Raw genomic sequence first — 11,385 nt, 5'->3', positions numbered from 1 at the left:
GTGGGCGGTTCTAACATTAGTCTTAAGGTCCGTGTAAAGTAAGTATGAATAAATATGTGTTCTGAGTTTGACATACCACAGAAAAGTGTGTTGTTAACCACCCTGCCAAATGTGAATGATTAAAAAAATCGTCAAATATGTGAAATTAGGCTTCAAAGTTGTGTAAAAATCAGCCTCTTTCTCTGCTCCCAAACGCCGTGGGCGTGGCCGCCGAGATCGCCGAACCCCCACCCCCTACCAAGTGTCACTTGTCAATCAAAGTCACCACCTCTACCAGAAACATGGACGCTATGACTGACTGAGAGCTTTCGGCCCCTAGCTTGGTTAACTGGCTAAACAGACAGACAGGAATTAGCCAATTACAAAAAAGTAGCTCAGTTTCTGCCCAGCAACAGGTTGCTAAGGCCCTACAGTTGCTCAGGGCAGCTAAGGCCCTGCGGTTGCTACGGCGATGTGAGAATCTGCTTGGAAATTCTCAAAATGCCCCCAGAATTTGGCTTCTGACAAGGTCCCGAACAATTACAAACTGTGAGAAAACCGTAACGCCTGTCCAAAAACCGAAAACACTGTGAGAGACACAGAAGCCGGCAGATTCTGACAGTGTTTATTTTATTCAGATATTCCTGAAAGTGAGTGAGTAAGCTCAGTGTGAGCTTACTCACTCACTCACTGTGTAGCTCACTCACTGTGTAGCTATGTCTACATTTTGACCAAATATTATTTGTCTCCTTTTTACGGTTTGACCGTGAGCTCGAGTTACAAATAAAAATTATGGTTATTTTTTTCTGCTTCTTGCACTCAAGCTAACTGCCGCTTCCACTCCAACTTTGAAGAAAGTATTTTCGTCTTAAAATTTAACTCATGGAGCACTTTGGTAGTCAAGTGGTTACCCTGCATGCCACATAATTGCAGTGTTCCTTGTTTGATGTGGATAAAGGACCTTTCCCCTTTCTCTCTCCCTGTTTCCTGTTTCCTGTCTGCCTCTATTCTAGCTACTTTCAAATAAAGGCAAAATGATAACTGACTTGTCTTCTATTGTGAATACAGTTGATAAAAAAAGTAATCTGACTATAAGAATTTTGGTTGACTTATCTTTAAAAGATGGGTGTGGGCAGAGAGAGAGAGAGAGAGAGAGAGAGAGAGAGAGGAACTGGTTCCAGTCCTCTAGCATGAGTTCAGAGGTTTTGGCTCAGAGATAATGTTATTATATCATAAACAGGACAGGTGGTTGAGGCCAGGTGAAGACATTCGTCCCACCCAGCTGTTTCAAGTGGCAGCATTTACACATGCTCTGTGATGAGACACTTTTTCCTTGTTAGAAGATGGCATCTAATGGAGAAAATTTAATTTACTTTATTTAGTTTAATTGTTTTAGTTTTGTGTATATTAGTAATGACATAGGAGAAATGTACATAATTGCATGTAATAGATATTATGTTAAAGTAACATTTATCCTTTAAATTAATTATTGTATTTTTAGCTATTTTAAAGCTACTGTACATGTTCAAAAGTAGGTTTTTATGATTCATCTTTAATTAGCATAATATACTGCTGATATTTGACAAAATTATCCTTTAACAGGAAGGCTTTTAGTAGGACTCAGATGATGTAAGCAGTTATATTATATATATATAATAATTTTGACATGTATTGTCAATAATGTAATTCTTAAAGTAAATATTCATTTTAATTAATTCTTATATATAATTGTTATGAATTATCAATGTTTTCTAGGGTTACACCATGGGACAAACTGAGCAAACCTGACCAAGTCCACAAAAAGGTTTATGTTTAATTGTTAAGAGTTTCTAACCTTGTCAGGCAGCAGTTGTGGTCTTCAAGGGTCCTTCTTTGTTAAACCACTTCCTGTTATATGGCCTTCTTCACAATTTTAACAAAATGGCCTCTTAAATGGTGGTTACAATCTGAATCATGGTTCATGTGACTTGACATGATTCTCCAGATGAAATGTAATATTTAGAACAATTGTATTCCATTAGCTTTATTTAATATAAAAGTTATAATGTAAGATCATGCCAAACTAGTTGATATGGTGTTTTATTGACTATTTACTGTTTTTAAGCAAGTTGAATTATTTGGTACAAAGTTTTTATGGTTACACCACTTAGACATTTTTGCCATAATCCTCTAATATATTCTCTCTAAATGGATTAAAAGCAGAAATTTGATGCTGGGTCCACAAAAAAGAATGTGTGCAAGTTATTCATACGTTTATTTTCACATTTTAACCCTTTACATTTAAACTAAACCACATGGACACAAAGAAAATGGCATCACGTCATTGACCCGTGTACAGATGTTTATCTTTTTCTCCCCGTAAGGTGAAGATGAAACTCCTGATTGGTGTCTGAATGAAAAAGAAATAATACAACTTTAACCATATTTAATTCATGTGTATGAAGAAAACTAAAATCAACAGTTCTGCTGGTCTTTCATGTTTTATATTATTTTAAGTAAGTCAGATTTATTTATAAAGTCCTGTATATCAAAAATTACAAAATGCATTAAGTGGTTTTACAGTCTGTACAACATATGACACCATCTATCATTAGGAATGACCAAAGATCACAGATTAAGAAAACAGTGTTAAAGGGTTAATAGTGTGTTGATTGAGACATTATCTTCAGTCAGCTGTATGTTTTTACTGACAACACAATATCAACATGGCAAACATGATGAGCACAGTGTCACCATGACTGACTGTGTACAATGTGACTTTATACAGACTCTGTTGGTGAAGGAAAGTCATAGTGAATACGGCCTCAGGATTTGGTCATTACTATCAGAGCTTCATTAAGATTCAAGATCAAGATTCAATTTTATTGCCATGCACTATAGCATCCAAGATGCTCCCGGTGAAAGCCATCTCATTGACTATAGTGGTACCTATCAGTGTCACAGTTTGTTCTGCTCTTCTCCTGCTGCTGGTAACTTTCCATATACCACACCCCTGCTCTACTCCTGCTAATCAGCCACACCCACCTCATCAGTTAACTCTGTTCACCTGGACTCTCAGCTGCACCCCATCTGTAATCAAGCCTGTGTGTACTGCAACTGGGTCCTACCACCCCGTTACAATCAGCTCTGGTGACCGTGGCGCAGCTGTAATGCGCTGCTGACGGACCTGGGGTCACATCTCTATCTTTGTTGGCAATTGAACTTACTTGTGGGTTAACACCATCTTGGGCGAAAGAAACAGCTTTGTCGGCCAGTAGTGAGGCTATCCCCAACAAATACTTAAAAACTCACACCAGAGAGACTGGGAGCTCATTTCAACGCCAGCAGTCACCACAACCAGAGGCAAACCAACCATATAGACATCCAGGTCATCAGTGTGACAGCAATGGGAATCTTCAGCCAGTTCCTTCTCATCACCACTGCCTTCATATTCCACAGACTCATCATACCAAAACAAATGTAAGCATGCAAAATCTTCAGACCCCCTACAAACACACCAGGAGAAGAGAAAGAGGAGAAATCCTTACAATATGAACGGTAGAAACATCTAAGATGGTAGAGAGACAGTGTATGCCTACTGTCCTTTGACATGAATGAGGATATCAGCCATAAAGTAAGAAAACACAATGTTAGGTGGGGAAAAATATAATTTAAACTAAATACAAGACCATACTATCCATGCTGAAACAATCTAGACATCAGCAAAAGTTATTGGGAACAAAGAAAACATGAACAGGGAGCCCAGAGACACAAGAAAATCTACAAAGACCAAGAGGCAGATGGCCTCCCAGACAAGCGATGGTTACCCACCTACAGAGGGGCCAGTTCTATGAAAAGGCATAACAAGCAGTGGAGGCAACACTCACCCTTTCTAAAAATAAACAGACACCCATTTGTGAGTTTTTTTAATGGAGTGAAATCTGAACATTTAACGTAGAGGAATAACCTCAAATTCTCTGATGACAATAAATTAACAGGTGTTGCATCAGAGCTTTGAGGCTCTAAGTATACTTTCAGGTTCTGTTTTAATAGTCTGTAGATCACCTGATCTTTTCTGGACTTTTCACACAACTTGCAAAAAGCCTTCTTCCTTCAAAGATTATTGTCTGTAAATGTGATGCTCACTAACACTGACTCACTTCACAGAGAAATGTGAGAGCTGACTGCAGTGATAACAGAAAACAGTTGCAACCGCCTTCTGGGCTTTTCTATGTGTTTGTAACAGACAGAATGTCAGGCTTATTGTTTAATGACAAGGTGTGGATATTCTGTGCAAATATTCAGAGTGAAAGCTTCACTGAAATACAAACAACTCAACAAGGAACTGTACTGGTTAGACCTGTTCTTAGTTTCTGTTTATATATGGGTTTTTTTAAGTCTTATCATATCTCTGAAATCACATGACATGCACACACAATGTGAGTGTTTTGTTTTTGTACATTTTGAACATGAGATTAATTTATTGTGCTGAGCTGCACGTTCAAGCAGTGAAAGGGAACACTGTAGAGAAATGCAACTGTAAAAAAACCAACTATCAACAGAATAATTCAAAACATTAAGTTCTCAGACTATAAAATAAATTATAAGTCTTAAGTCTGAAACAATGACCATTTCCTTTCAGAGGTCTTGGACTTGAACAGACCCTTCCGGCTCCTATATAAACAGACATAACCAGCTGACCCCTCGTTCACTTGCATTCGTGTTTCTCCCGTCTGTGCTAGAACAAACAACCTCGATCAACAAGTTACTAATTATTGTAACTTACCAGTCTCCACGGCATGGATTTCTTGTCTCTGTCTCCCTCTGACGATGAGGCCTTCGGAGGTATACCGGTTACCCAACGCCAGGGTCTCCAACCAGCCGAAGAAGTCGCCATAGCCTCGACGTCTGAGGCACCGCCTTCCCGGCCCCTAAACCAGCCAAGGAAGCGGTCGACTCCCGCTAGCTCCGTGTCCTCCATCGTTACCATCCCGCCCGGATCATCTCTCCTAAACCTCCAAGAATACAGCTCATCTGACGACTCCTCCACCTCGCCAGGTACACCTCCTCCACCAGCCAAAAGAGGACACGGTGCTTCGAGGACTTCCCCCAGAGAACCCTGCAGTAATCCAAGTCCCTCACCTGCACGGATAACTCAAGCCCACCAGCTGCGCTCCGACACCGGCGTCTCTACCCGCAGCCGCTCGATGCGCCACCATGCCCCACCAAGGTCCACTGCCAGCCAGTTCTCCTCAAAAATCTCAGACTGGACCGTGGCCACCCTCCAAAAGACACTCCGAGAGAGGGGAATCCATTTCAGCTGTGCCGACAACAAGGCCAAACTTTTCAACTGCCTCATGGCCGCTTGCTGCTCCCACACCACCGTCCCCACTGGCGTCCCTCCAAGCAACGTCACCACGCACGCCGCACGGGATCACATCAGAACCCCCGCCCAGAGATGTAATTTATTCACAGCCTCCAGCCTCCAATCCGAAAAGGAGGAAGAGCTCGTCAAAGCTCAAGGAAACTCAGGTTACCGCCCACCACACGAATCCTGCGCAGTCAGCCAGGGAGAAGGAACCTGGCACCGGGATGCCAGGACACCCAGCCTTCTCCTCACAACCAGCTCACCTCCCCTTTTCAGCAGCCACGGTTGGCACCGGGTTGCCAGTACATGCTGCTCCTCTTCACACTCAGCGTCAACTCACATATGCAGCAGCTCACCATGGCACCGGGATGCCTGAAAGCTTCGCTGCTCCCTCCGTTCATTCTCAATTGATGCATCATGGGGCGAGCGGCACCGGGATGCCAGCGCCTACAGCCTGCTTCTCCTCCTTCTAGCAGCAGCACAATGCCTTAGCAGGAGCTGATAGCACCGAGATGCTAGATCAATTCACAGCTCCTTCCAGTCATTACCCGAGCTCAGTGTCTCGCGGGACGTATGGCCCCGGGATGCCAGCGCCCCCAGCACTCCTTTCGGCTCAAAATCAGCAGGCTGCCCCGGCAGGAGTCTCTGGCACCGGGATGCCAGCCTCCCACGCCGACCTACTTTACGGGCAGCCATTTCAACCAAATGAGGTCACCGGCACCGGGCTGCCGGCCCTTTCCGCACCACACAATTCTGCAAGATTCACCCTGCTTACAGCCAATCCAGCTACGCGTCCCCCCGCATCACTCGTCTCCCGTCCATCGCCGGTCCCCACCAACATAAGAAAACAAATATTAGACGGTAATTACGTCGACCTAGCCTTATTACTCCTTCCCTGCCTCCACCAATCTCCGGTCGATAGACAAACCGATGATCCAGTAAGGTGTTTCCACCAAAAATCATCCTCCGGTTTCAGGGAACTTAATCCCACAGAATTTGCCTACACATTTTCCTTATACAGAGACGTCCTCTGCTCCAGGTTTCCGGCACGACGCCAAGAACTGGACGACTACATGTCAATCATCCTCAATTTGGCACTCCATTTTGGTGATTTCGGCTTCTATCAATATCATATCCACTTTGCTTCCGAAGCAGCAGCCCGCCTCCAACAGTTTAATGAGGTTACATACTGGGGCACACTAGACACAGAGACTTATTGTCGTATCTTTGCCGCCTGCGCCGCTCAGCCTTGTAGCCTTTGCGGCGCACCTTCCCATCCCGCATCCGCCTGCTCTATCCCGGCCAAGATCAATATTCAACATAATCCGACCAGGAGTTATGCTCTTCCCCATACACCATCACCAGCCCCCCCAGCGACTCTTATTCCCAGACCAGTCGCACCTAATCGCCCCCTCTTTTCACCCAATATTAATGGTGTGGACAAGAGGGGCAGACCTATCCTACATCAAGGCGGGCGCACTATATGCAACAACTTTAACGAAGAGGGGTGCAAAATGTCACAATGCCGCTACCTTCACGTGTGCTCTTTCTGCGGCGGCGGACATGCCAGGTCTGCATGCCCGCATAATCCTACTTCCTTCAAGTCAGGTAAACACCCCTCAACACCTATCAATATCATGGCACTGAAAGCTGCTCTCCGTCACCACCCTGATCCCGCTTTTGTCGAATTTCTTGTTACCGGTTTCAAGGAAGGCTTCCACCCCGGTATATCAGTAGAACCATCAGTTTCATTTGAATGTAATAATCTGCAATCAGCCATCAACGACCCTAGCTCTGTCGATCGCCTACTAGCTAAAGAGATCGAGCAAGGCTTCATGATCGGCCCCTTCTCTCAACCTCCCTTCCCTACCTTTCGTATCAGCCCTCTCGGCATAGCTACCCGAAAATACTCAGGCAAGCAGCAGATCATCGATCTTTCAGCTCCGCACGGCAGCAGCGTCCCCAGCGTTAACAGCCTCATCCCTAGCGAAGACTACTCACTTCATTACGCTACAATAAACCACGCTATCGCTCTTATTAAACTTGCAGGCAAAAATTCATGGCTTTCAAAAGCCGACATCACCAGTGCATTCAAAGTCCTCCCTATCCACCCTGATTTCTGGCGGTTTTTCGGCGTTAAATGGCGAGGTGCTTACTACTTTGCAGTGAGACTCACCTTCGGCTGCAAAAGTAGTCCCAAACTGTTTGACACTTTATCAGAAGCCCTATGCTGGATATTATGTAATAATCACGGCATCCAATTCCTTGTTCATCTCTTAGATGACTTTCTGATCATCACCCCACCCTCTTCTCCTCCCGCATCTGGCATAGCTACACTGACCGCTGTGTTTGCCGACCTTGGCGTCCCACTATCGGCGGAGAAAACGGAGGGCCCATCCACTTCACTAGAGTTCTTGGGCATCACGCTCGATACTAACTCGTTCCAAGCGTCCCTCCCCATCGAAAAGCTTAAACGTATCTGTCTTCTCATTTCTAATTTCCTCATGGCCCCATCTTGCACCAAACGACAATTACTTTCACTCCTCTGCCACATTAACTTCGCCCTACGCATTATCCCCCAGGGTCGGGCATTCATTTCTCACCTTCTGTCTATCGCCTCATCAGTACCATCGCTCCTGTCATCCGTCTCACTAAACCCATCATGTCTCGCCGAGCTGCGCTTATGGCTCAATCTCCTCTCAAACTGGAACGGTATTTCTTTCTTCTACGACGATCAATTAACCAACTCTTTTGACATTCAGCTCTTCACCGATGCCGCTCCCTCAGCCGGTTTTGGGGGTTTCTTTAATGGTAGATGGTTCGCTTCTTCATGGCCCCCAGAGATCACGGATAATTGCCAGGTCGCTTCCTCTGCGCTCTTCGAAATCTACCCAATCGTAGCTGCCGCCGTCCTATGGGGACACGAATGGTCCAGAAAATCCATCCTCATACACTCCGATAATCTCTCAGTAGTCGATATCATCAACAAAGGTCGTTCCAACTCCAATTCAATCATGCCATTCATGCGTCGCCTCACATGGCACTCTGTTACCCACCAATATATCCTCCGCGCTGCCCACGTCCCAGGCCACCATAACGCTATAGCTGACTCTCTCTCGCTTCATGTTTCAGAAATTCAGAAACTTGGCTCCGAACGCCGACCCGATGCCGACTCCAGTTCCTCCGTATTCAGCGTTGACTTTCAACTTGTAAATCCCTCTCTGGTACCCCTGATCATCGAATCTCAAAAGCACATCATTAACAGTTTATCACCCGCAACTCTCTCCTCATACTGGACAGCCTGGAATAATTTTCATCAATTTCATATCCGTCATAACATAATTTTCCCCTCATTTGATCTCACCACCGTTATCTGCTACGTTACTTATTCTCATTCTGCCTTGAGGATAAGAACATCTACCATCAAATCCTACCTCAGCGGCATTAGTTTCTTCTCTAAACTCATCACCGGTACTCCCAGCCCAGCCTTAAACCATCCCCAAGTAAAGTCTCTTCTCTCTGGTCTCCTCCGCCAAGAACCAGCCAAACCTCCTAAACGGCTTCCTCTTACCGCCGAACTACTGTCCGCCTGCATAAACACCATTCGCTCCGGTTACCAAACTCCTCACATCGCCCTGACCCTCGAAGCTATGTTCGTTTTAGCCTTTTACGGTTTCCTCAGATGCTCAGAGTTCACCGCATCATCATCCCACTTCGACCCGTGCCGTCATGCTTGCATCTCCGACTTATCATTGTTTTCTGACAATACTATAGTACTTCATCTGAAGAAAACAAAAACGAATCAATCCGGCCATCCTACTCCCATCTTCTACTTTAAAAACCAGTCTTCTTTAGATCCATTCGCCATCCTTTCTAACTATCTTCTCTACAGAAAATCCCACGGCACACCTGTATCTCACCCTCTTTTCATCTCCGAATCCGGTCAAATAACCACTCGGTCCTGGTTCCATCATCATTTACGCCAAATACTGTCTTTGTCCGGTTTATCACCCACGCATTACTCCGGGCACTCCTTCAGGATCGGTGCCGTGACTTCAGCAACCCGTAACGGCATACCTGAGCACTTCATTCAAATCATGGGCCGTTGGGCCTCGTTAACGATCAATATATCCGCTCAGACCTCAACGACCTAAGATCCGCACAAGCACGCCTTAAATAACTGGAGGTTTTTGGGGGTTCGTCGCTGCCCGAGCGCAGCGGCGGATCCTTCATTCGACCTCCCCACACCGCATCCAGATCTCCGTATGAAGACCACGCATCATCAACCATGCACATTCATTCATTCTGTCCATAAATCTGTTAAATCGTATCTCATTGGTGATGTGTTCCTTGCTCGTGAAAGTCTTATCATATCTCTGAAATCACATGACCAGAAAAACGCCACACGCAAACTTAATGTGGGAAGATTTTTGGTTACTTAAGTGAAAGCTTCAGTGAAACACAAACAACCCACTCACAGTATTTATGTGAGTGTTTTAGATCAGGTAAACCAACATTAGCAAGCAAACAAACCTCTGAAACACGTTAGATAAACTACAAATTAGAGAAAATACGCCACTTAGTCAAAGGTTGTGGCTTCTTGGTAAGTATGGGCTTCATTTGTGCAGCTTATCAGTAGTTTATCATCACTAAATTATTAAAGAAAATGACAAAACAAGTCGAAACTGCTAGCTTGCTGGTAGATACTGACCGGTAAACTTAAACCGGAAGTGATGCTGGGATTCCTCTCTTGCTCAGCTGTTGATATTGACACATTTCAAACGTGAGACACATTGAGCTCATATCTCTGAGTGTTTATAGCACAAAGATAAAACTGCAGGTGATATGAATGAGTTTTAATAACCAGAATTAAACACGTGGATTCTCATTATTAAACAAACAGTATGAAACTGCAGTGTAGTGGCCATTTGTCCTCAAAAAAACAAAAACAAATTCAACTTTAAACTAAACATAATTAAAGGGCCACTGACGCACCATGGGTGTGGGATAACGCAGGCAAAAGAGGGGAGATGAAAAGATGAATGTCCATTCAAAAATATTGCGTTTGCGGTGATTTATTTCAAAATAATAAAGACAAACAAAAGAACAAAGAAATCCAAAGCTGTTGCCGCCTCTAGTGCGCTGGTAAAAAACCATAGGCCCACCCAGGTGCATGCTGGTACAAGTGTGCCTACCTACTTAAATAAACTTTAAGTGCTCTCAGTGATAATCAACTAGTAAAACTAAACCCAAAATATAAATCCTATAAATCTAAATATACTAAACAAATAATTAACAAAAATATTATCCAATTTTAATCCAAATAAATTAAACAAAACAAAATTACTTAATTAGTAAATTAGATTTGAAACAAACTATAAACAATAGCTAAACTTCACAAAATTAACAAATAGCTCCTACATGCAGTTAGACTCAGTAATGAAGATGAGAAACGACTCTAAATGCTGCTGTACAGTTCAGAAACACATTAATATAACTTGATAAAGTAAAACTATATCAACTAAATGATATGAAAACTAAATGAACTAAAATGACTGTTAATAGTTTATAAATGTGATTTCTCTGTGATGCTGCTCAGTGAACAACTTGGACTCTGTCTCCACCTGGTGACACTTGATCCTTCTTGTAATATCAGTTCAGTGTGCTCAGGTTTCCTTCAGTCCACATCAGCTGTGGCTCCATCTAGTGGTCACTACAGAAAACATCATTATCCAGAGTGGATGTAATATTCTTCAGGATATGTTCATTATGATGCTGTGAGCTGTGTTTTCTTTGAGTCTCTGTCAGACTTGCTGCTCAGAATAAAGTCAAACAGACATTTAATGAACAAAGTTCAGCAGAAGCTTCAACAGACTCAGAAAGCAGTTGATGATCCAGTGAAGACACTCTGAGCAAACTGATTTCATCAAGCTCACACTTTATTCATCATTCACAGAAACATGATTTCATGTAGAATAACACAATATACTGCAACCACTCAAATATCACTGCTTAGAAAATAAACTACATGAATGAATACAAGTTTTCCCACATGGCCT

Source organism: Scomber japonicus, chromosome 19 (genome assembly GCF_027409825.1).
Source record: "Scomber japonicus isolate fScoJap1 chromosome 19, fScoJap1.pri, whole genome shotgun sequence".
NCBI classification, from domain to species: Eukaryota; Metazoa; Chordata; class Actinopteri; order Scombriformes; family Scombridae; genus Scomber; species Scomber japonicus.
This window is presented reverse-complemented; position numbering follows the sequence as displayed.